This window comes from Schistocerca serialis, chromosome 1 (assembly GCF_023864345.2).
Source record: "Schistocerca serialis cubense isolate TAMUIC-IGC-003099 chromosome 1, iqSchSeri2.2, whole genome shotgun sequence".
Lineage (NCBI taxonomy): Eukaryota > Metazoa > Arthropoda > Insecta > Orthoptera > Acrididae > Schistocerca > Schistocerca serialis.
The window spans coordinates 184,679,471-184,705,092 of NC_064638.1; positions in this window are offsets into that span (position 1 = coordinate 184,679,471).

Below are 25,622 nucleotides of genomic sequence, written 5' to 3' on the forward strand. Positions count from 1 at the left end.
TTTTAGCCAGTGGTAGAGGCAGAACTCCAGCTTAAGGAAGGAGGGGACGTATGAAATCACTTACAATTTGGGTAACTTAGGTACAAGTCAGGCTGTCAGGGCAATATATACGCGCTAGAAGGAACATCACGGAAGTTGGAAAGGAGGCTCTTCTTCTGCAGACCACCTTCTTAAAGGAGGCTGTTGTTAAAAGGCTAGCATATGAAACATATCCGCGAATGAACGAATATGTATTGTGCTGAAATTACGTCAATCAGTAAATCCAACAACACCACCCCCCTCCCCGGCATTGTGATGAATTAAGGCGTAGTTCCCTTACTCACCACTTCCTGCTGCAAATACTACTTCCAATGCCATTGAGGCATGTTGTAAATTACCCCTTGAAACACCTGGTAAACCCCCTGGGAAGAACAGGTAATTATTATTGTGAAAAGGGCCAAATAAGGCTGGGGTCAGTTTCACCTAGCTGTAATTTAATAACACATTGATAACCAAAGTGGCACATAGCCGAAGCTTTACCAAATGAAACTCTATCTCACGGCTGAAGGCCTCCAAACAAGAAATCTTAAAAATCAACAAGATAAAAATGCAGTCACAATAGCAAATAAAATAATGAAAAAACATTTCACAGCTAGGTGGAAAGCCTCAAGGCAAAGTAGGTAGAACACACATGCAAGGTGCAATACAAATAGCTGAAAGCCACAATTAAATTTCAAAACTTCAAAACACATTACCATAACCTTTTAAAGGCAGAAGGACCAAATGTTAAACTTGAAAGACAATTTTAAGAGTAAAGTTGAAAGGCAGAAAGCCCACAATTTTCAAAGATAGAAAAATAAATTTTAACCATAAGCGTAAAATTTTAAACAGGTGAGAAAAGATTGTTAAACACCAGTGGGAAAGAAAAGACAACGGCACTCGGAAGCCTCCAGGTAGGTCGGTTTGCCCTTGTTCACTTCGGTGAGACAGGTGGTGAGGCCAGCTGCACTTGATGTGTCGGAACCCAACCAGGGGACAGCCACGGACCAACCGACACACTGACTTGCTTGCCACAAATCAGTACCTGAGAAATCAAAAACCAATGGTTACGAACGTGATCATCCACAAAGTAATATGTATTAGCTGTCAAAACTACACACCATGTTAGACAGCGACTACAGGTGATGAAAGGACGCTGCCTGAATTACGTTAGTGGCCAGGGCAGGTAACTGGAACACTAATGGCCACAAGGCAGAAAATTCCGCTGGTGCACTAGAAGTGTAGTCAACCAATACACTTAATTGCACCCCATGGCGGCTAAATTTCAGCAATAGAAACACTCGGTGCTGCTCACAGGGAAACTTCCCCAACGGCAAACCACCGAAACGAACCACGCAACATGAATGGACCTGGGCTGGGGTATTTTTTTTATTTATTGTTCTGTGGGACCAAATTAAGAAGTCTCCATGGTCATGGAACGATTCAATACTTGAAATTACAACACGATAGTAGAAACAGACAAAATGAAATATAAGAACATATTCAGGAGACAAGTCGTAAGATTAAATAAAGAAAATCAACAATGTAACACTGGAATTTGCTTAATTTTTCAGCTCTTCCTGGAGCTCTTCGACAGCGTAGGAGTAGTGAGCAATGAGGAAACTCTACAGTTTAGACTTAAGTGTTTGGGCCATTGCTAAGATTGTTTAGTACTTGTGGTAGCTTATTGAAAAGGAATGCAGCAGAATACTGTACTCCTTTCTGCACAAGAGTCAAAGAAGTGCATTCCGCATGCAGGATTTTATTTCTGCCTAGTATTAACTGAGTAAAAGCTGCTGACTCTTGGGAATAAGCTAATATTGCTAACAACAAACGACATTAAAGAAAATACATACTGTGAGGGCAATGTCAGAATTCCCAGACTATTGAATAGGGGTCGACAAGAGGTTCTCAAACTCAAACAACACACAGTTCGAACAACCCCCCCCCACCAGGGGGTCCACAAATCTTTTGTGGACACGTGCGTAGCGAGCACGGGACCCCGAGCTAATGTGGCCCTCCTTCCTTTTCCGGGCTGCATACCTTCCCTTCCCTTTCCGCATCCCTCCCCGTCCCCCATCTTCGCCCCCCCCCCCCTCACCTCTGTCTCTTTCCTTCCTTTCTCCCCCTCTGGGAGTATGGTTTGTGCCTACGTCTGGAGACGGACGCTCGAAACTGTTCCAAATTCCTTGCTCTTACACTTGCCAGTCCTCGTCCTTCCTCTGTCCTTCTCTTTTCCTTCCCTCTTCTCCTTGCCCTTTTCTCCGCTACGGCGTTTGAGACCCCCTCTTCTTTCCTTTCCCTTTCTCTTCTTTCCTCCCTGTGCGTGTCTGAAGGCCGACCCACGCACTTCCATGCGTAGCCAGTGACGGGGTAACGCGTAATTGCCCGCCCCGGGTAGACAGGTAGGACACGTACGTACCCCCTGGTAACGGCCAGGCGCAGGGAGGGGTGATTACCCGAGCTGATACCTTCCGAAAGTGCCGATTGGTCCCTCCGTCCGTTTGTCGGGAGGTGTGACCTGAGGTGTGAACAATCACCTAAGGCGGGTGTGCCCTCGGCGAGGGCCCCCACAAGGGAGGAGCGCGCCATCGGAGACGCCGGTAATCATGGGGGATTCTTCCGCAATGGTTTCCTCACCTTCCACTATGTCTGCTCACAAACGTAAGTTCACTGAGTCTCAGCCACAGACTGTTCTTCCATCGTTGCCACAGTTCCTTGTTGTTTCTCGGTCTGACGAAGGTCACGACTTTTCCACGGTCAACCCTTTCATTATACAGAAAGGTGTCGACGCAATTGCGGGTCCTGTAAAGTCTTGTTCCAGATTACGGAATGGCACCCTGTTGTTAGAAACACACAGTGCCCTCCAGGCTCAAAAATTGCTGCGTACTTCTCTGCTCCACACCTTCCCTGTCCGGGTGGAACCGCACCGTACCTTAAATTCCTCGCGTGGAGTCGTTTATACGCGCTCCCTCGATGGATTGTCTGACGAAGAAATTCAGCATTACCTGTCTGACCAGGGCGTCACAGCTGTTCATCGGGTTATGAAAAGGGTTGATTCAAACATCATTCCAACCCGCACTGTCTTCTTGACATTTGACAAAGTTCAACTCCCATCAAAAATCAAAGCAGGCTATGAGATAATTTCCGTTCGCCCTTATGTCCCAAACCCTACGCGTTGCTATCGATGTCAGCGGTTCAATCATACCAGCCAGTCCTGTTCCAATCCGGCCAAATGTGTTACTTGTGGCAAGGATGCCCATGAGGGTGCTTGTCCACCTCCATCCCCTCGCTGCATCAACTGTATGGGTGACCACGCAGCCTCCTCTCGAGATTGCCCCGTTTTTAAGGATGAAAAGCTCATCCAGGAAATAAGAGTGAAGGAAAAGGTGTCGACCTTTGCTGCTCGAAAGTTACTCGCCAGTCGACAGCCCACCGTGCCTCAGAAAGGTAAATACAGCGCTGTCCTTGCTTCTCCTCGACCAACAAAGGAGGCGGCCACGCAGACTTGCGACTTCAACTTCAGTACCACGGTCGTCAGATCGGCCAGCGCAAAGATCGCCCGTTCAACCTCACCCCTTTCGCCTGCCCACTCTATGGCTCACCCTTCATCGGGTTCTGTTAAATCTCGAGCCCAAAAGTCAGACGCCAAGTCCTCGAAAAAAGAGCATTCTCGTGAACAGTTTTTACGTACCGCAACTTCACAACCATCGGTTCCTCCTTCATCAAAACATCATACTTCTAAGAAGGCTACGAAGAAACACAGTTCCTCTCCTTCTCCGCCAAGGCGTGTCCCATCTACAGCACCACCTGGCGGAAATCGCCCTCGGCCATCTTCTGTGTCGCCGAGGCGCACTGCTGGTGGCCGGTCAACTGGCCGATCGTTGGTGGCAGGAGCTGCTCCTGACCAACCTATGGATCAGGATCTTCTGCCTTCGACTGAATGCCATTCCATGCTGTCGGTCGCAAGCTCTGAGCAGTCGTTGAGTTGACAGCACCCTTGGTCACGTTCCTCCATTTTCTGTTCACCCTATGTCCATTATCCACTGGAATATCCGCGGCATTCGCGCCAATCGGGAGGAATTGTCGATCCTTTTACGATCCTACTCGCCGGTCATCTTCTGTCTTCAGGAAACAAAGCTGCGTCCGCATGACCGCTTTGTTCTCCCTCATTTTCAGTCCGTCCGATATGACCTCCCCTCTGTTGAAGGCACTCCAGCCCATGGAGGACTCATGATTCTGCTCCATGATACTCTCCATTATCACCCAATCCCCTTAAACACTTCCTTCCAAGCTGTCGCCGTCCGTCTTTCCCTTTCTGGATACACGTTCTCTCTTTGTACGGTATACATTCCATCGTCTACACCAATGGCACGAGCTGATCTCCTTCATCTTCTTGATCAGCTTCCACCCCCCTATTTGCTGGTTGGGGACTTCAATGCCCACCACCCGCTTTGGGGATCTCCACATCCTTGTCCACGTGGCTCACTATTGCTAGACGTCTTCCACCAGGCGGATCTAGTCGGCCTCAACACTGGGGTCCCCACATTTTTGTCTGCCTCCACGGCAAATTTATCTCATTTGGACCTTCCGGTCGGTACTATTCCGCTAGCTCGGCGCTTCGAATGGTTCGCCCTTGATGATACACACTGGAGTGACCACTTTCCATGTGTTCTTAGACTGCAGCCTCAACTGCCATATATGCGCTCGCGACGCTGGAAGTTTGCCCAAGCCGATTGGACACTTTTTTCATCTCTAGCGACATTCGATGACCGTCGCTTTCCCAGCGTCGACGATGAGGTCACACATTTTACCGACGTTATTCTCACAGCTGCGGAACGTTCAATACCACGCACCTCCGAATTGCCCCGGCGCCCTCCAGTTCCTTGGTGGAACGAGGCATGCCGTGACGCAATACGTGAGCGGCGACGTGCTCTTGGCATTTTCCGTCACCATCCAACTTTGGCCAACTGTATCCGATATAAGCAGCTCCGTGCGCGATGCCGTCGCGTCATCCGCGATAGCAAGAAGGCAAGCTGGAAATACTTTATTAGCTCAGTTAACACCTTCACTCCCTCCTCGGAAGTTTGGAGTCGGCTTCGACGGTTCTCAGGCGCGCCTAGTTTCTCCCCGGTCTCGGGGCTCAGTGTCGCGCATGATACCTTAGTGGACCCCGTCGCAATTTCTAACTCATTGGGTCAGCACTTTGCTGAGATTTCGAGCTCTTCAAATTACCCGCCAGCGTTTCTCCCGAAGAAACGTGCAGCGGAAGTGCGACATCTTGCTTTCTCCTCTCAAAATAGCGAAAGCTACAATACTGTTTTCTCCATGTGGGAACTCCAACATGCCCTCTCTTCTTCTCGCTCCTCCGCCCCAGGACCGGATGGTATCCATGTCCAAATGTTGCTGCATTTATCAACCCATAGCCTGCGTTACCTCCTTCGCCTTTATAATCGAATTTGGACCGACAGTACCTTTCCCAGGCGATGGCGGGAAGCTATTGTCGTTCCCGTTCCGAAACCTGGAAAGGACAAACATCTCCCCTCTAGCTATCGCCCCATTTCTCTCACGAGTAGTGTCTGTAAGGTTTTGGAGCGTATGGTGAATTACCGTTTAGCTTGGTGGCTGGAGTCCCGCAGTCTTTTAACACCAGCCCAATGCGGATTCCGAAAGCATCGTTCTGCCGTTGACCATCTTGTTGCTCTCTCCACTTATATCATGAACAATTTTCTCCGGAAACGCCAAACGGTAACAATATTTTTTGATCTGGAGAGAGCATACGATACCTGTTGGAGGACAGGCATTCTCCGCACACTGTTCTCTTGGGGCTTTCGAGACCGGCTGCCCCATTTTCTTCGCGAATTTATGGCAGAGCGCACATTTAGGGTGCGGGTGAACACTACTCTCTCCCGTACTTTCTCCCAAGAAAACGGGGTACCCCAGGGCTCCGTGCTGAGTGTTGTACTGTTTGCCATCGCCATTAATCCAATTATGGATTGTCTCCCTCCTGATGTCTCGGGCTCCCTCTTTGTGGACGATTTTGGGATCTTCTACAGCTCTCAACGGACCAGCCTGCTTGAAAGACGTCTTGAAGGCTGTCTCGATCGCCTCCACTCGTGGAGCATCGAAACCGGCTTCCGTTTCTCACCCAGTAAGACCGTTTGTGTAAATTTTTGGCGACGTAAGGAGTTCCTTCCGCCCTCCTTACATCTAGGTCCTGTCAACCTTCCGTTTTCCGACGTCGCTAAATTCTTGGGTCTTATGTTTGACAGAAAACTGTGCTGGTCCTCCCACGTTTCCTATCTTTCGGCTCGCTGTCTGCGTTCGCTTAACGCCCTCCGTGTCCTGAATGGTACCTCTTGGGGAGCGGACCGAGTGGTCCTTCTCCACCTCTATCGCGCTCTGGAGCGCTCGAAATTGGATTATGGAAGCATAGTCTACTCCTCAGCTCGGCCGTCTATTCTTCGGCGTCTCGACACTCTCCACCACCGTGGATTACGTTTAGTGTCTGGAGCTTTTTACACCAGCCCTGTGGAAAGCCTTTATGCTGAGACTGCTGAACCTCCGCTGTCCAATCGGAGGGCAGTCCTTCTGAGTCGTTATGCTAGCCATCTGTCTTCCATGCCTGCTAATCCAGCCCATGACCTTTTTTTCGACGCCTCCTTTGATGTCGGGTATGCAGGCCGCTCCTCCTCCCTACTACCCCCGGGAGTCCGCTTCCGTCAACTGCTCCATTCTCTTTCCTTCCGCTTTCCTAAAACCTTCTTGACAACTTGGGGTACAGCACCGCCTTGGCTCCGTCCCCGGATCAATTTGCTCAGAGACCTATGTCAATTTCCCAAGGATGGTACCCCTACACTTGTTTACCGTCGGGCATTTGCTGCTCTATGTGCACAAATGACGGATGCCACATTTATTTACACCGATGGCTCGAAAACATCGTTAGGTGTAGGGAGTGCCTATATTGTTGGCGACACCCCAAATAACTTTCGGCTTCCCGACCAGTGTTCGGTTTATACTGCGGAGCTTTACGCTGTTCTCCAGGCTGTCCACTACATCCGCCGCCATCAGCGGATACAGTACGTAATCTGCTCAGATTCTCTCAGCTCTCTCCTAAGTCTCCAAGCTCTTTACCCTGTGCACCCTCTGGTCCACCGGATTCAGGACTGTCTGCGCTTGCTCCACCTGGGGGGCGTCTCAGTGGCGTTCCTCTGGCTCCCGGGACACGCTGGTATCTGTGGAAATGAGGCGGCCGATATAGCGGCCAAGGCTGCAGTCTCTCTTCCTCGGCCAGCTATTCAGTCTCTTCCGTTTACCGATCTACGGAGCGTTTTATGCCGCCAAGCTGCTCATTTATGGCATGCGCATTGGTCAACACTTCCCCACAAACTGCGGGAAGTGAAAGCCCTTCCTTGCGCTTGGACCTCTTCCTCCCGAACGCGTCGTCGGGAGGAGGTAATTTTAGCTCGACTCCGGATAGGGCACTGTCTTTTTAGTCATCGACATCTTTTAAGCGGTGATCCTCCCCCACTCTGTCCCCACTGCTCTCAGCTGTGGACGGTCAGACACCTTTTAATTGAATGCCCCTATTTTAATCCGTTACGCTCCCGTCTACAGCTATCGCCTGATCTATCGTCGATTTTAGCAGATGCCACGCGCTCAGCTGACCGCGTTCTACAGTTTATTAGTGACAGTGAAATGACGTCAGTCATTTGAAGCTTTTTTTTGGGGGACAACCAACCCCTTTCTATAGTGGATTTTTAAGCATTCCTTCTGCCTTTAGTTACTCAAATTTTATGATTTTGTTCCCATTGCTGCTGATTTTAAATTTCGTTTTTTTCCTGTTTTCTATGTCACGGGCTGGGCGCTAATGACCATAGAAGTTTTGCGCCCTAAAACCACAAAAAAAAAAAAAAAAAAAACATCTTTTGTGGATATGTGCGTAGTGAGCACGGGACCCCAAACTAATGTGGCCTTCCTTCCTTTCCAGGCTGCATACCTTTCCTTTCCGCATCCTTCTCCATCCCCCATCTTCGCCCCCCTCCTCCCCTCTGGCTCTTTCCTTCCCTTTCGCCCCCTCTGGGAGTATGGTTTGTGCCTACGTCCGGAGACGGACGCTTGTAAATGTACCGCATCCTTCGCCTTCCTTGCTTGTATGTCTTCATCCTTCCTTTGTCCTTTTTTTTCGTTACCTCATCTCTTTACCCTTTTCTCCGCTGCGGCATTTGAGACCTCACTTCTTTCCTTTCCCTGTCTCTTTCTTGCTCCCTGTGCGTGTCTGAAGGCCGACCCACGCACTTCCATGCGTAGCCGGTGACGGGGTAACGCGTAATTCCCCGCCCCGGGTAGACAGGTAGGACACGTACGTACCCCCTGGTAACGGCCAGGCCCAGGGGAGGGGTGATTACCCGAGCTGATACCTTCCGAAAGTGCCGATTGGTCCCTCCGTCCGTTTGTCGGGAGGTGTGACCTGAGGTGTGAACCATCACCTAAGGAGGGAGTGCCCTCAGAGAGGGCCCCCACAAGGGAGGAGCGCGCCATCGGAGACGCCGGTAATGATGGGGGATTCTTCCACAATGGTTTCCTTACCTTCCACTATGTCTGCTCACAAGCGTAAGTTCAATGAGTCTCAGCCACAGACAGTTCTTCCATCGTTGCCACAGTTCCTTGTTGTTTCTCGGTCTGACGAAGGTCACGACTTCTCCACGGTCAATCCTTTCATTATTCAGAAAGGTGTCGACGCAATTGCAGGTCCTGTAAAGTCTTGTTCCAGATTACGGAATGGCACCCCTGTTGTTAGAAACAGTGCCCTAAAGGCACAAAAATTGCTGCGTACCTCACTACTACACACCTTCCCTGTCTGGGTGGAACCGCACCGTACCTTAAATGCCTCGCGTGGAGTCGTTTATACACGCTCCCTCGATGGATTGTCTGACGAAGAAATTTAGCACTACCTGTCTGACCAGGGTCTAACGGCTGTACATAGTTATGAAAAGGGTTGACACTAACATCATTCCAACCCACACTGTCTTCTTGACATTTGACAAAGTTCAACTCCCATCGAAAATCAAAGCAGGCTATGAGATAATATCCGTTCGCCCTTACGTCCCAAACCCTACGCGTTCCTATCGGTGTCAGCGGTTAAATCACACGAGCCAGTCCTGTTGCAATCCGGCCAAATGTGTTACGTGTGGCAAGGATGCCCATGAGGGAGCTTGCCCACCTCCATCCCCTCGCTGCATCAACTGTATGGGTGACCACGCTGCTTCCTCTCGAGATTGTCCCGTTTTTAAGGACGAAAAGCTCATCCAGAAAATTAGAGTAAAGGAAAAGGTGTCGACCTTCGCTGCTCGAACATTATTCGCCAGTCGACAGCCCACCATGCCTCAGAGGAAAGTACAGCACTGTCCTTGCTTCTCCTCGGCCAACAAAGGAGGCGGCCACGCAGACTTGCGGCCTCACCTTTAGTGCCACGGTCGTCAGATCGGCCAGCGCCAAGATCGCCCGTTCAACCTCACCACTTTCGCCTGCCCACTCTCTGGCTCACCCTTCGTCGAGTTCTGCTAAATCTCGAGCCCACAAGTCACACCAAGACTTCGAAAAAAGAGCATACTCGTTAAAAGTTTTTACGTACGGCAACTTCCCAACCGTCGGTTCCTCCGTCCTCTAAACATCATACTTCCAAGAAGGCTACAAAGAAACCCACTTCCTCTCCTTCTCCGCCAAGGCGTGTCCCATCGGCAACACCACCTGGCGGAAATCGCCCTCGGCCTTCTTCTGTGTCGCCCAGGCACATTGCTGGCGGCCGATCAACCGGCCGATCGCTGGTGGCAGGAGCTGCTCCTGACCAACCTATGGATCAGGATCTTCTGCCTTCGGCTGAATGCCATTCCATGCTGTCGGTCGCAATCTCAGAGTAGTCGTTGAGTTGACAGCGACCTTGGTCAAAATCCTCCATTTTCTGTTCACCCTACGAGTATGTCCATTATCCACTGGAATATCCGCGGTATTAGAGCCAATCGGGATGAATTGTCGATCCTCTTACGATCCTACTAGCCGGTCATCTTCTGTCTTCATGAAACAAAGCTGCGTCCCCATGACCGCTTTGTTCTCCCTCATTTTCAGTCCGTCCGATATGATCTCCCCTCTGTTGAAGGCACTCCAGCACATGGAGGACTCATAATTCTTCTCCATGAAACTCTCCATTATCACCCAATCCATTTAAGCAGTTCCTTCCAAGCTGTCGCCGTCCGTCTTTCCCTTTCCGGATGCACGTTCTCTCTTTGTACTATATACATTCCATCGTCCACACCAATGGCACGAGCTGATCTCCTTTATCTTCTTGTTCAGCTTCCACCCCAATATTTGCTGGTTGGGGACTTAAATGCCCATCACCCGCTTTGGGATCTCCACATCCTTGTCCATATGGCTCACTATTGCTAGACGTTTTCCACCAAGCAGATTTAGTTTGCCTCAACACTGGGGTCCCTACATTTTTGTCTGCCTCCACGACAAATTCATCTCATTTGGACCTTGCGGTCGGTACTGTTCCGCTGGCTCGGCGCTTCGAATGGTTCGCCCTTGATGATACACACTCGAGTGACCACTTTCCATGTGTCCTTAGACTGCAGCCTCAACTGCCCTACATGCGCCCGCGACGCTGGAAGTTTGTCCAAGCCGTTTGGACACTTCTTTCGTCTCTAGCGACATTCGATGACCGTAACTTTCCCAGCGTCGACGATGAGGTCTCACATATTACCGACGTTATTCTTACAGCGGGGGAACGTTCAATACCACGCACCTCCGAATTGCCCCGGGGCCCCCCAGTTCCTTGGTGGAACGAGGCATGCCCTGATGCAATACGTGAGCGGCGACATGCTCTCCGCGTTATCCGCCACCATTCTACTTTGGCCAACTGTATCCGCTATAAGCAGTTCCGAGCGCGATGCCATCGTGTCATCCGCGATAGCAAGAAGGCAAGCTGGTAATTCTTTATTAGCTCAGTTAACACCTTCACTCCCTCCTCGGAAGTTTGGAGTCTGCTTCGACGGTTCTCAGGCGCGCCTAGTTTCTCCCCGGTCTCTGGGCTCACTATCGCGCATGACACATTAGTGGACCCCGTCGCAATTTCTAACTCGTTGGGTCAGCACTTTGCTGAGATTTCGAGCACTTCAAATTACCCGCCAGCGTTTCTCCCGAAGAAACGTGCAGCGGAAGTGCGACTTCTTGCTTTCTCCTCTCAAAATCGCGAAAGCTACAATACTGTTTTCTCCTTGCGGGAACTCCAACATGCACTCTCTTCTTCTCGCTCCTCCGCCCCAGGACCGGATGGTATCCATGTCCAGATGTTGCTGCATTTATCCACCCATAGTCTGCGTTACCTCCTTCGCCTTTGTAATCGAATTTGGACCTACAGTACTTTTCCCAGACGATGGCGGGAAGCTATCGTCGTTCCTGTTCCAAAACCTGGAAAGGACAACCATCTCCCCTCTAGCTATCGCCCCTTTTCTCTCACGAGTAGTGTATGTAAGGTTTTGGAGCGTATGGTGAATTACCGTTTAGCTTGGTGGCTGGAATCCCGCAGTCGTTTAACACCAGCCCAATGCGGATTCCTAAAGCATCGTTCTGCCGTTGACCATCTTGTTGCTCTCTCCACTTATATTATGAACAATTTTCGCCGGAAACGCCAAACAGTAGCAATATTTTTTGATCTGGAGAGAGCATACGATACCTGTTGGAGGACAGGCATCCTCCTCACACTGTTCTCTTGGGGCTTTCGATGTCGGCTGCCCCTTTTTCTTCACGAATTTATGGGAGAGCGCACATTTAGGGTGCGGGTGAACACTACTCTCTCCTGTACTTTCTCCCAAGAAAATGGGGTACCCCAGGGCTCCGTGCTGAGTGTTGTACTGTTTGCCATTGCCATAAATCCAATTATGGATTGTCTCCTTCCTGATGTCTTGGGCTCCCTCTTTGTGGACGATTTTGCGATCTACTACAGCTCTCAACGGACCAGCCTTCTTGAACGACGTCTTAGAGGATGTCTCGATCGCCTCCACTCTTGGAGCATCGAAACCGGCTTCCATTTTTCTCCCAGTAAGACCGTTTGTTAATTTTTGGCGACGTAAGGAGTTTCTTCCACCCTCCTTACATCTAGGTCCTGTCAACCTTCCGTTTTCAAACGTCGCTAAATTCTTGGGTCTTATGTTTGACAGAAAACTGTGTTGGTCCTCCCACGTTTCCTATCTTTCGCTCGCTGTCTGCGATCCCTTAACACCCTCCGTGTCCTGAATGGTACCTCCTGGGAAGCGGACAGAGTGGTCCGTCTCCACCACTATCGCGCCTTAGTGCGCTCGAAATTGGACTATGGAAGCATAGTTTACTCCTCTGCTCGGCCGTCTATTCTTCGGCGTCTCGACTCTATCCACCACCGTGGATTACGTTTAGTGTCTGGTGCTTTTTACACAAGCCCTGTGGAAAGCCTTTATGCTGAGACTGCTGAACCTCCGCTGTCCAATAGGCGGGCAGTCCTTCTGAGTCGTTATGCTAGCCATCTGTCTTCCATGCCTGCTAATCCAGCCCATGACCTTTTTTTCGACGCCTCCTTGGATGTAGGGTATGCAGGCCACCCCTCCTCCCTACTACCATCGGGAGTCCGCTTCCGTCAACTGCTCCATTCTCTTTCCTTCCGCATTCCTAAAACCTTCACAACTTGGGGTACAGCACCGCCTTGGCTCCGTCCCCGGATCTGCTTGCTCCGTGACCTTTGTCGATTTCCCAAGGATGGTACCCCTTCACTCGTTTATCGTCGGGCATTTGCTGCTCTATGTGCACAAATGACGGACGCCACATTTATTTACACCGACGGCTCGAAAACATCGTTCGGTGTAGGGAGTGCCTATATTGTTGGCGACACCCCAAATAACTTTAGACTTCCCGACCAGTGTTCGGTTTATACTGCGGAGCTTTACGCTTTTCTCCAGGCTGTACACTACATCCGCAGCTATCAGCGGATACACTCCGTTATCTGCTCCGATTCTCTCAGCTCTCTCCTCAGTCTCCAAGCTCTTTATCCTGTGCACCCTCTGGTCCACCGGATTCAGGACTGTCTGCGCTTGCTCCACCTGGGGGGCGTCTCGGTGGCATTCCTCTGGCTCCCGGGACACGTTGGTATCTGTGGAAATGAGGCGGCCGATATTGCAGCCAAGGCTGCAGTCTCTCATCCTCGGCCAGCTATTCAATCGATTCCCTTCGCCGATCTACGGAGCGTTTTATGTCGACGTGTTGTTCATTTATGGCACACGCATTGGTCGACACGTAGCCATAATAAATTGCGGGACGTGAAGGCTCTTCCTTGTGCTTGGACCTCTTCCTCCTGAACGCGTCGTCGGGAGGAGGTAATTTTAACTAGACTCCGGATAGGGCACTCTTTTTAGCCATCGACATCTTTTAAGCGGCGATTCTCCCCCACTCTGTCCCCACTGCTCTCAGCTGTGGACTGTAAGACACCTTCTAATTGAGTGCCCCTATTTTAATCCGTTACGCTCCCGTCTACAGCTGTCGCCTGATATATCGTCAATTCTAGCAGATGACACGCGCTCAGCCGACCGCGTTCTCAAGTTTATTAGTGCCAGTGAAATGACGTCAGTCATTTGAAGCTTTTTTTGGGGACAACCAACCCCTTTCTGTAGTGGATTTTTAAGCTTTCCTTCTGCATTTAGTTTCTCCAATTTTATGGCTTTCGTTCCCATTGTTGCTGGTTTTCAATTTCGGTTTTTTACTGTTTCCTAAGTCACGGACCGGGCGCTAATGACCATAGAAGTTTTGCGCCCTAAAACCAAATTAAAAAAAAACAATTACTCGAACAAACCCGTTTTTGATCCAAAAAGACACTTTTTGAATCAGAAGAATTACCCCAAAAAATACCATACGACATAAGCGTATGAAAATATGCGAAGTAGACTACTTATCATGTTGAACTATCACTTATTTCAGATACTGTTCTAATGGTAAAGCAGCGTTTAGTTTCTGACCAAGATACTGAACATGGGCTTTCCACAACAACTTAATATCTGAACTCCCAGGAACTAGAATTGTTCCGTCTCGCTTATATGATGCCCATTCTGTCTCATCAGAATATCGGTTTTTGTTGAATTGAGTTAGAAACAGAAAAAACTGAGTCTTACTATGATTCAGCATTAAATTATTTTCCACAAACCACGAACTTACTTCACTAACTACAACATTTGATATGTTTCAATATTACACACAAGATTCTTGACTAGCAAGCTGGTGTCATCAGCAAACAAATATATTTGAATCCCCTGTAACACTATAAGGCGTATCATTTATATAAGTAAGAAACAGCAGTGGCCCCAGCACCGACCCTTGAGGAATGCTCTACTTAACAGTGCCCCATTGGGACTGAACATCACTACCACTCTCAATATTTTGGAGAATTACCTTCTGCTTTCTGTTCTTAAAGTAAGAGACGAACCAATTGTAAGATACTCCCCTTACTCCATAATGGTGAAACTTCTGCAGTAATATTTTGTGGTAACCACAGTCAAAAGCCTTAGTTAAATCAAAGAAAACACCTAGCGTTCGCAACCTTTAATTTAATCCGTCCAAAACCTCACAGAGAACAGAGAATATAGCAATTTCAGTTAAACCATTTCTAAAACCAAACTGAACATTTTACAGCAAATAATGTGAATTTAAGTGCTCCAGTAACCTTATATATACAACCTTCTCGATAACTTTAGCAAACACCGATGGCATGGAAATAAGCCTAAAATTGTCAACATTATCCCTGTCTCTCTTTTTATAAAGTGGCTTCACTATCGAGTACTTCAATCAGTCAGGAAACCGACTGCTCCTAAAGGAAAAGTTACACATATGGCTAAGTACTGGTCTAATATACATAGAACAATATATCAGTATTTTGCTAGATATCCGGTAATATCCATGAGTTCTTTGTCTACAGTGGTTTGATTGTTCACTCAATCTCCCTCTTGTCAGTACGATGGAGGAGCATCCCTGTCGGGATGAGGTTTCTATTTAGATCACCTGCTATATTCAGAAAGTGATTATTAAGTACTGTACATACACTCCTGGAAATGGAAAAAAGAACACATTGACACCGGTGTGTCAGACACACCATACTTGCTCCCGACACTGCGAGAGGGCTGTACAAGCAATGATCACACGCACGGCACAGCGGACACACCAGGAACCGCGGTGTTGGCCGTCGAATGGCGCTAGCTGCGCAGCATTTGTGCACCGCCGCCGTCAGTGTCAGCCAGTTTGCCGTGGCATACGGAGCTCCATCGCAGTCTTTAACACTGGTAGCATGCCGCGACAGCGTGGACGTGAACCATATGTGCAGTTGACGGACTTTGAGCGAGGGCGTATAGCGGGCATGCGGGAGGCCGGGTGGACGTACCGCCGAATTGCTCAACACGTGGGGCGTGAGGTCTCCACAGTACATCGATGTTGTCGCCAGTGGTCGGCGGAAGATGCACGTGCCCGTCGACCTGGGACCGGACCGCAGCGACGCACGGATGCACGCCAAGACTGTAGGATCCTACGCAGTGCCGTAGGGGACCGCACCGCCACTTCCCAGCAAATTAGGGACACTGTTGCTCCTGGGGTATCGGCGGGGACCATTCGCAACCGTCTCCATGAAGCTGGGCTACGGTCCCGCACACCGTTAGGCCGTCTTTCGCTCACGCCCCAACATCGTGCAGCCCGCCTCCAGTGGTGTCGCGACAGGCGTGAATGGAGGGACGAATGGAGACGTGTCGTCTTCAGCGATGAGAGTCGCTTCTGCCTTGGTGCCAATGATGGTCGTATGCGTGTTTGGCGCCGTGCAGGTGAGCGCCACAATCAGGACTGCATACGACCGAGGCACACAGGGCCAACACCCGGCATCATGGTGTGGGGAGCGATCTCCTACACTGGCCGTACACCACTGGTGATCGTCGAGGGGACACTGAATAGTGCACGGTACATCCAAACCGTCATCGAACCCATCGTTCTACCATTCCTAGACCGGCAAGGGAACTTGCTGTTCCAACAGGACAATGCACGTCCGCATGTATCCCGTGCCACCCAACGTGCTCTAGAAGGTGTAAGTCAACTACCCTGGCCAGCAAGATCTCCGGATCTGTCCCCCATTGAGCATGTTTGGGACTGGATGAAGCGTCGTCTCACGCGGTCTGCACGTCCAGCACGAACGCTCGTCCAACTGAGGCGCCAGGTGGAAATGGCATGGCAAGCCGTTCCACAGGACTACATCCAGCATCTCTACGATCGTCTCCATGGGAGAATAGCAGCCTGCATTGCTGCGAAAGGTGGATATACACTGTACTAGTGCCGACATTGTGCATGCTCTGTTGCCCGTGTCCATGTGCCTGTGGTTCTCTCAGTGTGATCATGTGATGTATCTGACTCCAGGAATGTGTCTATAAAGTTTTCCCTTCCTGGGACAATGAATTCACGGTGTTCTTATTTCAATTTCCAGGAGTGTATATGCGACTCATCAGTAACAGACATTCCCACTACGCACTGATTCTAAAGCCTCGACCTGTCTCTGCAGACCAGCAACTTCGTTTACGACTGACCATATGGTTTTAATTTTATCCTTAGACTTTGCTATTATTTCTGCATACCACATACTTTTTGCCTTCCTAATAACATTTTTAAACACCTTTCAATACTGTTTGTAATGGGCTGCTGCATTTAGGTTTTGACTGTTTCTAACGTTTTGATTAAATTGCCACTTTGTTCTAAAAGATATTCTTATCACTCTAGTCAGCCACCCAGGCTGCTTGTTTGCTCTAGTACCCTGTTTTGAAAGTCCTAACGGAAAGCAACTTTCAAAGAGCACGAGAAAAGTTTTGAGAAAAGCATATTTATCGTCTACTGTATCAGTGCTATAAACATCTTGCCACTCTTGTTCCTTGATAAGGTGTACAAAGCTCTCTACAGCAACTGGATCAGCTTTCCTAAACAGCTGATGACTATATTTAACAAGTGTTGCAGCACAAAAATCTTTTAGAGTTAAAACTTGTGCATCATGATCTGAGAGGCCATTCACCTTTCTGCTAACAATGCCCTTCTAGTAATGAGGAATGAACAAAAACGTTGTCTATGGTTGTTCAAATGTTCCCTTGCACTCTCGTTGAAAGAATACGGTTTGCATAAGATTATATGAATTAAGGTCTACCAGCATCGTTTTCCTTGCACAATCACTTATACAATTAATAATGAAGTCACCACATATACCTTTTTGTATTTTCTATAAAGTGAACCAAGAAACTCCTCTAGCTTTAGCAAAAATGTTGCGAAATAGGAGTCTGGGGATCTATAAATAACAGATGTTTAGCTCCACTAAATTTAACCACACATGCACAACATTCAAACACATTTTCAGTGCAGTACTTTGAAACATCAACTGACTCAAATGGGATGCCGTTTTTCACATACATGGCTACTCCCCCACACCGCAAACAGCTCCTAGAACAGCTGCCAGCAAACCTGTATCCTGGTAAAGGAAGCCTCTAAATTATCTCCTTATTTATGAAGTGTTCAGATATACCAATAATTTCAGTCAAGATTCATAAGCAGTTCACTAACTTAATCTCTAATACCGTGTATATATTGATGCAATATACTAATTCCCTCATTACTCGGATACCTAAGCTATGTCGAAAGTGGTTTCATTGTTAGAGACACTTCCCCTTAAGCAGGAATACCTATCAGCTGAAGTCAATCTAAAAAAGGTGCAGCTCTAACACCCACTACTGCAGGAATTTTCCCATGAATGATCCCATCACCCCCACCTGTGTTGTCACCTTTAAGCTTTGCCAACCTCCCCTTTCCATACCCCTTGAGGTGCAGGCCATGTCTAGTGAAACCCGTCCTGCTGATGGACTCCACCAACACCACTAAAATGTGACGCATGCCTTCTGTCATCAGCGCACCCCCAAGTCTCATGTTATTACGCCTGACGGCTGTATTATGATGAGGCCAATCGTGACGCTGAAACAGTTCCACGAAATGCACATTCGTGTCGCCAGTCTGAGTGGATATCTTTCCTAGGACACCATCTATGTCGTACTCCCCATCTCTATCAATACTATTACCAGCCCCACCCATAATCATTACCTAATCCTCTTTATTAAAAATCCCTACATAACCCTATGTTAAGTCACCTGAGCCAGTCTTGCATTAAGGCTTCACAATGCTGGTGACCTGGTACTCATTCGCCAACACTTCCTGCAACTGCTAGCCCACACCTGTGCCATGAGAACTACCTTACAGCAAACATTCTTCTTTCTCCTAGACTTTGCAATTGTCCTAGCCGCTGTAACTGCTGAGGTCTGCTGCATACTTCCTACATCTACAGCTACCAGATTCCTCTCCACTAGACTCTGAAAGTTGGTCATATCTATTGCAATCACCTATAGTAAATCTATCTGAAAATCTACTTCTCCTATCAGATCTCTTGCCAACAGCCAGCTCCCATTCCCCAATCCCCTTCTCCCTCCTCATCCTATCTAGGTCCTCCTCAGCGTTTTTGAACTGCACCTGAAGGGCATAGATCTTATGCTCCTGCTCCTCTGTCAACTTGCTCTTGCTACATAACCTGCAGTCCAGGAGAGGATCTCACCAGAATGCCCACTGACTCCCCCACTGCAATTCCTCCCCCCTCCCCCGTGAAAATACTTCGAACAAGTTCCAAACCGCAATCCACTACTCACGAACCTACGCCAAAGCCCACACTTCTCACTCATGGTACAATTTTACAGTTATTGAAACAAGAAAACTACTTAATCTAAGTTCCAGTACTACAATACGATGATGATAAAAAACTGGCTACAATAATCAAACTTACTCATCAAGGAAAGTAACTACTATTATTAACAGTATTAATCAACCACAAATTAGAATATAACAAGACTACCACAGAAAGAAAATCAGACACAGTAACGAAAGACAAAACAGTTCCCAGAAAGTTATTCTGAAGTTACTTTACCAGAAAACACAAAGAACACTGGTTGAAGACTAAGAAAGTTCATAAATGAACCACTATCCACAATTGATGAGTACTTAACTTTCGATGCACCGCTACATCTGCAACTGGTCTGCGTGGAATATAAACACAAATGGCCTGTCTCCCTGTATCTTAATCCTCCAGACACGATGGTGGGCTATTCCTTTCACGACCTAATGCCTCACGGCTTACATCCTGTTAACGTCTGCTTCGCTGATACTGCTAGGGAACAAAGGTGGCATCACCAGATTGCAGAGGTGCAAACCCTTATATTCTCGCCTCCCCCGCTACTCTCACAGTTGTGCAACCCGCGCAAATTGTTACATCACTTCCATTGAGGTCTTCTAGTGCCAACACACGCGATTCCTGCCAACTCGACTCACCGAAATCCAATTTTCTCTAAGAGATAAAAGCTCAAGAACGTCTAGCAATAAAGTTCGTCGACTACTGTCACTAACCACTAATCAACTTAGATGTCCTGGGTCGGCGAACAAAGAAGCTCGTAGCGATCGGACAGATCCACACACGCTCTTACACTGTGCAGAGACCGCCAGTGGACCCAGCCGACTGCACCGCATGGAGATAACTTCCTTGGTCCACCACAAATGACCAACTTCTCTGGCAATGCCGACATCATCTCAAATAGTCGTCAGTGGAACTAACACAAACTACACACACAACCTGACACACACTTGAACGGAGACCTGAACGATACCCAACAGTAACTAAGCATGCACGAAGGCAATCGGGAGTCGATGCATACACAGCCGACTCACGATTGATCAGCGAGCCAAAACGCGTCTGTCGACTGACTATCCTCAGAGACTGGGGCCCAGGTCAAGTAGTGATTGGCGGCAATGCTAAGGCGAGCCATGTCGACACAGACCTCACTGCAGCTCCAACCCGACTGCACTATTGCTGCATTGCACCTCCCTCACTGGCAGGTCCAGACTGCACTCCAGATGCACTCCAAGTGGCTGGCTGACCCGAACTCATTGACGACAGACAATGACTGGGAAGTAAAAGCAGTAGAGCAAACATACTACCAGAGGGGATGTTTCGCGATACGCGCTGCTGGTGCTGGTCAGTCAGGGAAAGCAGCAACTCAGTGACAGTAGTAACTTAAAGTAGTGACAACAAACATTAAAAATAGGGTGTAAAAAGGATGATGGTGGGAACGCGAGCCACATACGGCTTACCCCTCTTACTCGCTTGGTCCGTTTCCTTTATTTTAGTTACGATAATGTCTCTCATGTTACATAATTTGTAATTCGTATAATCACAGCTGGATCGCTTACAGCTGGGTCGCTTACAGCTGGATCGCTTACAGCTGGATCGCTTGATATCACTATTAGATCTGATGTGTTTCTAACTTAGGATCTTTTAAAGACAAGATTCTTTTGTTCAGGCACATGTTACGAATATATCATGGCTTGCTGCTCAGTTACGTTCTTCTATGAGCAACTGTAGTTCTGTGCATATTGTTCATTAGTTGTCATATTTTATCTTGCTTAAATAATCTTACATCGCATTTACACTGATATAACCTAGATTGATATAATGCTATTCTAACATTTTCATCTCTGTAAATGGAGTTAGTCTGTATATGCACTGGATTGAAAACGAAATTTCACTCCACCACATATTTAACTTTGTAGCATTTGCTGGTGTGACACTGTTGCAGAATATTGCACTGCAGAATACTGCAGAATATTAGACAAGTGTGTCATTAATAATTTAGAGAATATTAGACAACCAACAGACAGAACAGTCAGTGTTGTTCTCGGTTCTGTTGTTAGTCTGGTCACCACATAATTAGGTGATAGCTTTGAAAGCATCATCCAGCGACTCTGATGTAAACTAAGTGGTATACTTCATACGTAATACTGACCCGGCTCATTTAAGATACTTGCCGTAGCCTTCTTGTTTCGGAACTAAAACTATGGAGTGTATACGTACCTTACGTGTTACCCAAACTGGCGCTACATACTCCGAAACTGTCGTGGCAGTTAACTCATTCACTTCCCCTTTAAAACGTTTTACGAGTTAGTCCGTTCACACATCGTTATTAGTTCTATGACTACGGGCATTTATGGCAAGATGCTGCCAAGCATGTTCCGAGGTACGTAAGGGTCTGAGTGGTTCCTCTTTACCGCAGCAGTACTAAAGTTAATTTTAGACTTACTTCCCATGTTGATAGGTTGTCCTCATAGGTCACATTGCTTTTTCGACCGATTGAATCATCCAGTTCCATAGACAGGCTTCCAGCACATTAAAATAGTCGGTCCGGAATGCATCTAACACGTGCGTGGCGGCAACAGGTGCTGTCTTTAGCGTGGAATCACATTTTATTGATAGTGCAAAATCTGAGCGGTGTAACGTATATAATTTCGATGAAAAAAGGACGTTGGGGGGGAGGGGTGGGAGAGGGGGGATGGGCTCGTGCCTTTGGAATAAATGATCATATGTACAAATAATATGAATAATACGCTTCAGCGTTTGGAGGATGAGAATGCGGATCAGATAATCAACATTATTTCAAAGCATTAACAATACACACAGTTGCCTCACACATTGTATGGCGTGCTAAAAATGGCATTAGTGCAGAGGTCGTGGGTTTACTAAGTATTATGGCATTACCGCGTGCCTTGAAAGATTCCATAGAAAAATATTGGTTTTCCTGCAGTAAAATTGCCGTGAAGATTGACTTAGTTCTTTTATTGCTGGCCGCTGTGGCCGGGCGGTTCTAGGCGCTTCAGTCTGGAACCGCGCGACCGATAGGTCGCAGGTTCGAATCCTACCTCGGTCATGAATGTGTGTGATGTCCTTAGATTAGTTAGGTTTCAGTAGTTCTAAGACTAGGGGACTGATGACCTCAGATGTTAAGTCTCATTGTGCTCGGAGCTATGTGAAGTTCTTTTGTTCTAGGAGTTCATAATTTTCTGTCAGACTGTACACACATTCCTGCCATGTCACAGCCACTTAAATAATTGTTAAAACACCTAAAATGAAAAAGACATAGAGATCAATAAAATACATATCCCTGAAATCACAAATGTCCGTAAATTATGAAGAGACACATACAAGTAATAATTGCTTGTCAGTATTTTATTAATATAAATGACTTAGTCGATGCGCCTCTTCAAATCTGTCCATGTTCAGTATGTAACAAAACGTCAGGAATTAGGGAGCAATGACAAAATGCACCCGTACAGAGATTTTCACCAGTCTAAGCAGCGCGATAGGGGTCATAAAAGAAGTACTATATTAAAACATTGACTTTTTTCACAGCAACTACATTTTGTTTTTCAATATCGCTTCATATCAAGTCTCTGACAGCGTTAAAAAAATTACGCTACACATTTCGCGTGCAGATGAGCCCTTAAATGTTTAGCCTAAAAGCGACATAATTACCTAGTTATTCTGAATTGCGCATTAAATCGTAAACATCGGGTTAAAAGCAACGATTAGTGCCCCGCCAATGTCTACGAAAGCCTGGTTAACGCTGCTACAGATGGTGAGTAGTGTATTCCTAGTAAAATTTGTTCGTAAATCTGGCTTGATTAATAAACTGAAGTTCCATCGTATTTCACTACCAATTACATACTGTATTCAGGTCACTAACCAATAATGAATACCACACAACTATGAGACCTGAGTAGGGCTTCTGGGGTCTGGATGGCTGGTGCACATTTTCTGCCAGCTGTGAGATCGTGGGAAAACTTCATTGACTCACTACGCTAGAAGCATCGCTGAACAAAAGAACTAAATCAACATTGTGCAATAAATGGTTAGTCCTCATTCCTATATGGAGGAAGATATTGCTTAACTCTCAAAATGCCTATACTTTGAGCGTGCTGGATGTTATGGGACATAAGCCCTTCTTACATTACAATGTAAAAAGTGATTCTCGAGTTTCTCCCGGCGTGTTTGATAATCATAATATCCACGGGTGTACTGCCGGTCTATAGTGTCCAACGGGCACAATATTTCGGCGATCATACATGCCGGCACGGAGATCCGTACGCTATGGCTGCTCAGAGGGAACTGGGTTCGGTCGCGGTGGCGGCCGATTTAAATACCCTCCGCCGCGGCGCGCTCCCTCCGCCGTCCAGGCCCCGCGCCACGGCCGCGCGGTGGAACAGATTGCGACGGCGTCTGTGATGACGTCGGACTGATGGCTCTGTCCATCGTAGTCGTCACAACTATACGTTTGCTCGATTTACTCTTGATTAACCCAATCGCTGGTTCCCAAGCCTTGGTAAGATCATAGCCACAGTCACGGTTTGTGAGGTCGTCATTGGTGCGAATTTCGATGGCCTCTCTAACAACGCTGTCCCAGTATCACGACTTCTGTACCAGAATCCTCGTGCGTTCATACTCCATAGCGTGATTTTCCGACAAACAATGTTCAGCGACCGCCGACTGGCTCGGATACATCAGTCGAGTGTGCCTCTGGTGTTCACGGCATCGGTCCTCGACGGTACGCATCGTCTGACCAATATACGACTTGCCACATTGACACGGAATCTGGTACACGCCGGCCTTCCTCAAACAGAGATCATCTTTGGCGCTCCCCACCAATGCACGACTTCTATTCGGAGGACAAAACAGTTCCGACCCGGTTATTCTTCAAAATGCGGCCGATCTTCCCCGAGAGTGCGCCTGTATATGTAATAAACGCAGTGCCTACCTCCTCCCTCGTGATTTCATCCATCTCCACAGGTTGTGCTGTAGTGGTTGGGCGGAGAGCACGTTGAATCTGCCACTCTGAGTACCCATTTTTTTCGAAATACGGTTCTCAGATGTTCCAATTCCTGGGGTAGACACTCTGCGTCAGAGATAGTGCGTGCCCCATATACTAGAGTTTTAAGTACCCCCCATTCCTCTGTGAAGGGTGGTGGCAGCTGTCTGCGTGCAAATACAGATCAGTGTGCGTTATCTTCCGATACACCCCACGACCTAGGGTGCCGTCAGCCCTTCTCTTGACCAACACGTCAAAGAAAGGTAATTTACCCTCCGTTTCAGTCTCCATAGTGAATTTGATGTTGGGGTGTATGGAGTTTAGATGTGTAAGGAAGTCAAGGAGTTTAGCCATACCATGTGGCCAGATGACGAACGTATCGTCCACGTAACGGAAAAAGCAAGTAGGTTTCCATTCGGATGACGACAGGGCTTCCTCTTCGAAGTTCTCCATGTACAAATTCGCTACCACTTGTGACAGTGGGCTGCCTAAGGCGACTGCCTCCGTTTGTTCGTAGTATTCTCCATTAAAAAGAAAATACGTGGAAGTCAAGACATGTCTAAAAAGTTCAGTGGTCTTCTCGTCGAACTTCTGACTAACAAATTCTAGAGACTCGCGCAGGGGTACCCGCGTTAACAAGGAAACGACGTCAAAACTCACCGTATCATCTGACTCATCCAACCTGAAGCTATCGAGGCGTTTAACAAAATCCACGGAATTACGGATGTGATGAGGTATACTGGTGCTCCCAGTATACCTCCGGGAACTGTTGCGTTACCCCACGTCTGATTGGGCTGCGGTATCCTCTCTAACATGTTCATTAACTCCTGTGACGTGTACCACATGAAGTTGCTAGTGACAAGCGTAATAGATGCTGGAACGGTTGGCCCCTATCACCAAACAAATGTCGCGTACCATGTCTTCCAGTTCAGGGACGCATTTACCGAAGTGTTAGTCTGCTATGAGCGGGCAGCTCCTCATTATAGATACACCTTAGCAAAATCAGAGTGTCAGAAGTTCTCATGGCACACATCTGTGCGTTTTATTTACAATTACTTTGTGACTTAAGAAGTTGGCAATTCTGAACCCTACAAAAAATACGGTTACCGAATTGGTACATCATCCACGATCATGAAAGTACTTTCAGGGTCATACGTCCCATATTACCTAAGTGGCATAATAAGCGTTCCGAGGTACAGTGAGCAGCATTAGCTGAGGCAACCCCCGATGGTGCTGAGTTTCAATAAAGCCAGTTGTCACTGATAATGTTCGTAGTGGACGAGACGCGCCTAAAACGAAATGTGATGGGAAAGTAAGAGTGAGGTGGGTCCAACAGTTATTAAGAGTAGACCCAAATGAAACCATACTCTAGACAATGGCTGATTCAGGTGTAGTAAGGTGAGGTCGTCTAGAATGTTGAACATTTCAGTTTTGAGATGACAGCTGAGAATACATGTGTGTACTCTGCTTCCTTTGTCACGAAACATAATCAGAAATGGCTAGTGTGTCCCTCAAATGGTGGATGTCAAGTGAACTGTCTCACTGGAAGTTGGTTGTGTGCGTTTGTTTCTTTGTGAAATGAACATTGCGTGTTGTGGTAATACTGCCACATTGGGCGTCCTGGGTTGAAGCACGCTTTGTCCTCAGTGACAAACATAAGCCCAGGTAGCAGGAGAGCTCGGGACACGGTAAACCGGCGTGATGCCCAAAAGACAAAAAGTGCGAAGTATGTGCGTTACATACCACTGTGTTCGGAAAAGGCAGCACGCTCATCCGTTCTTGGGACTCGCTTACACACTT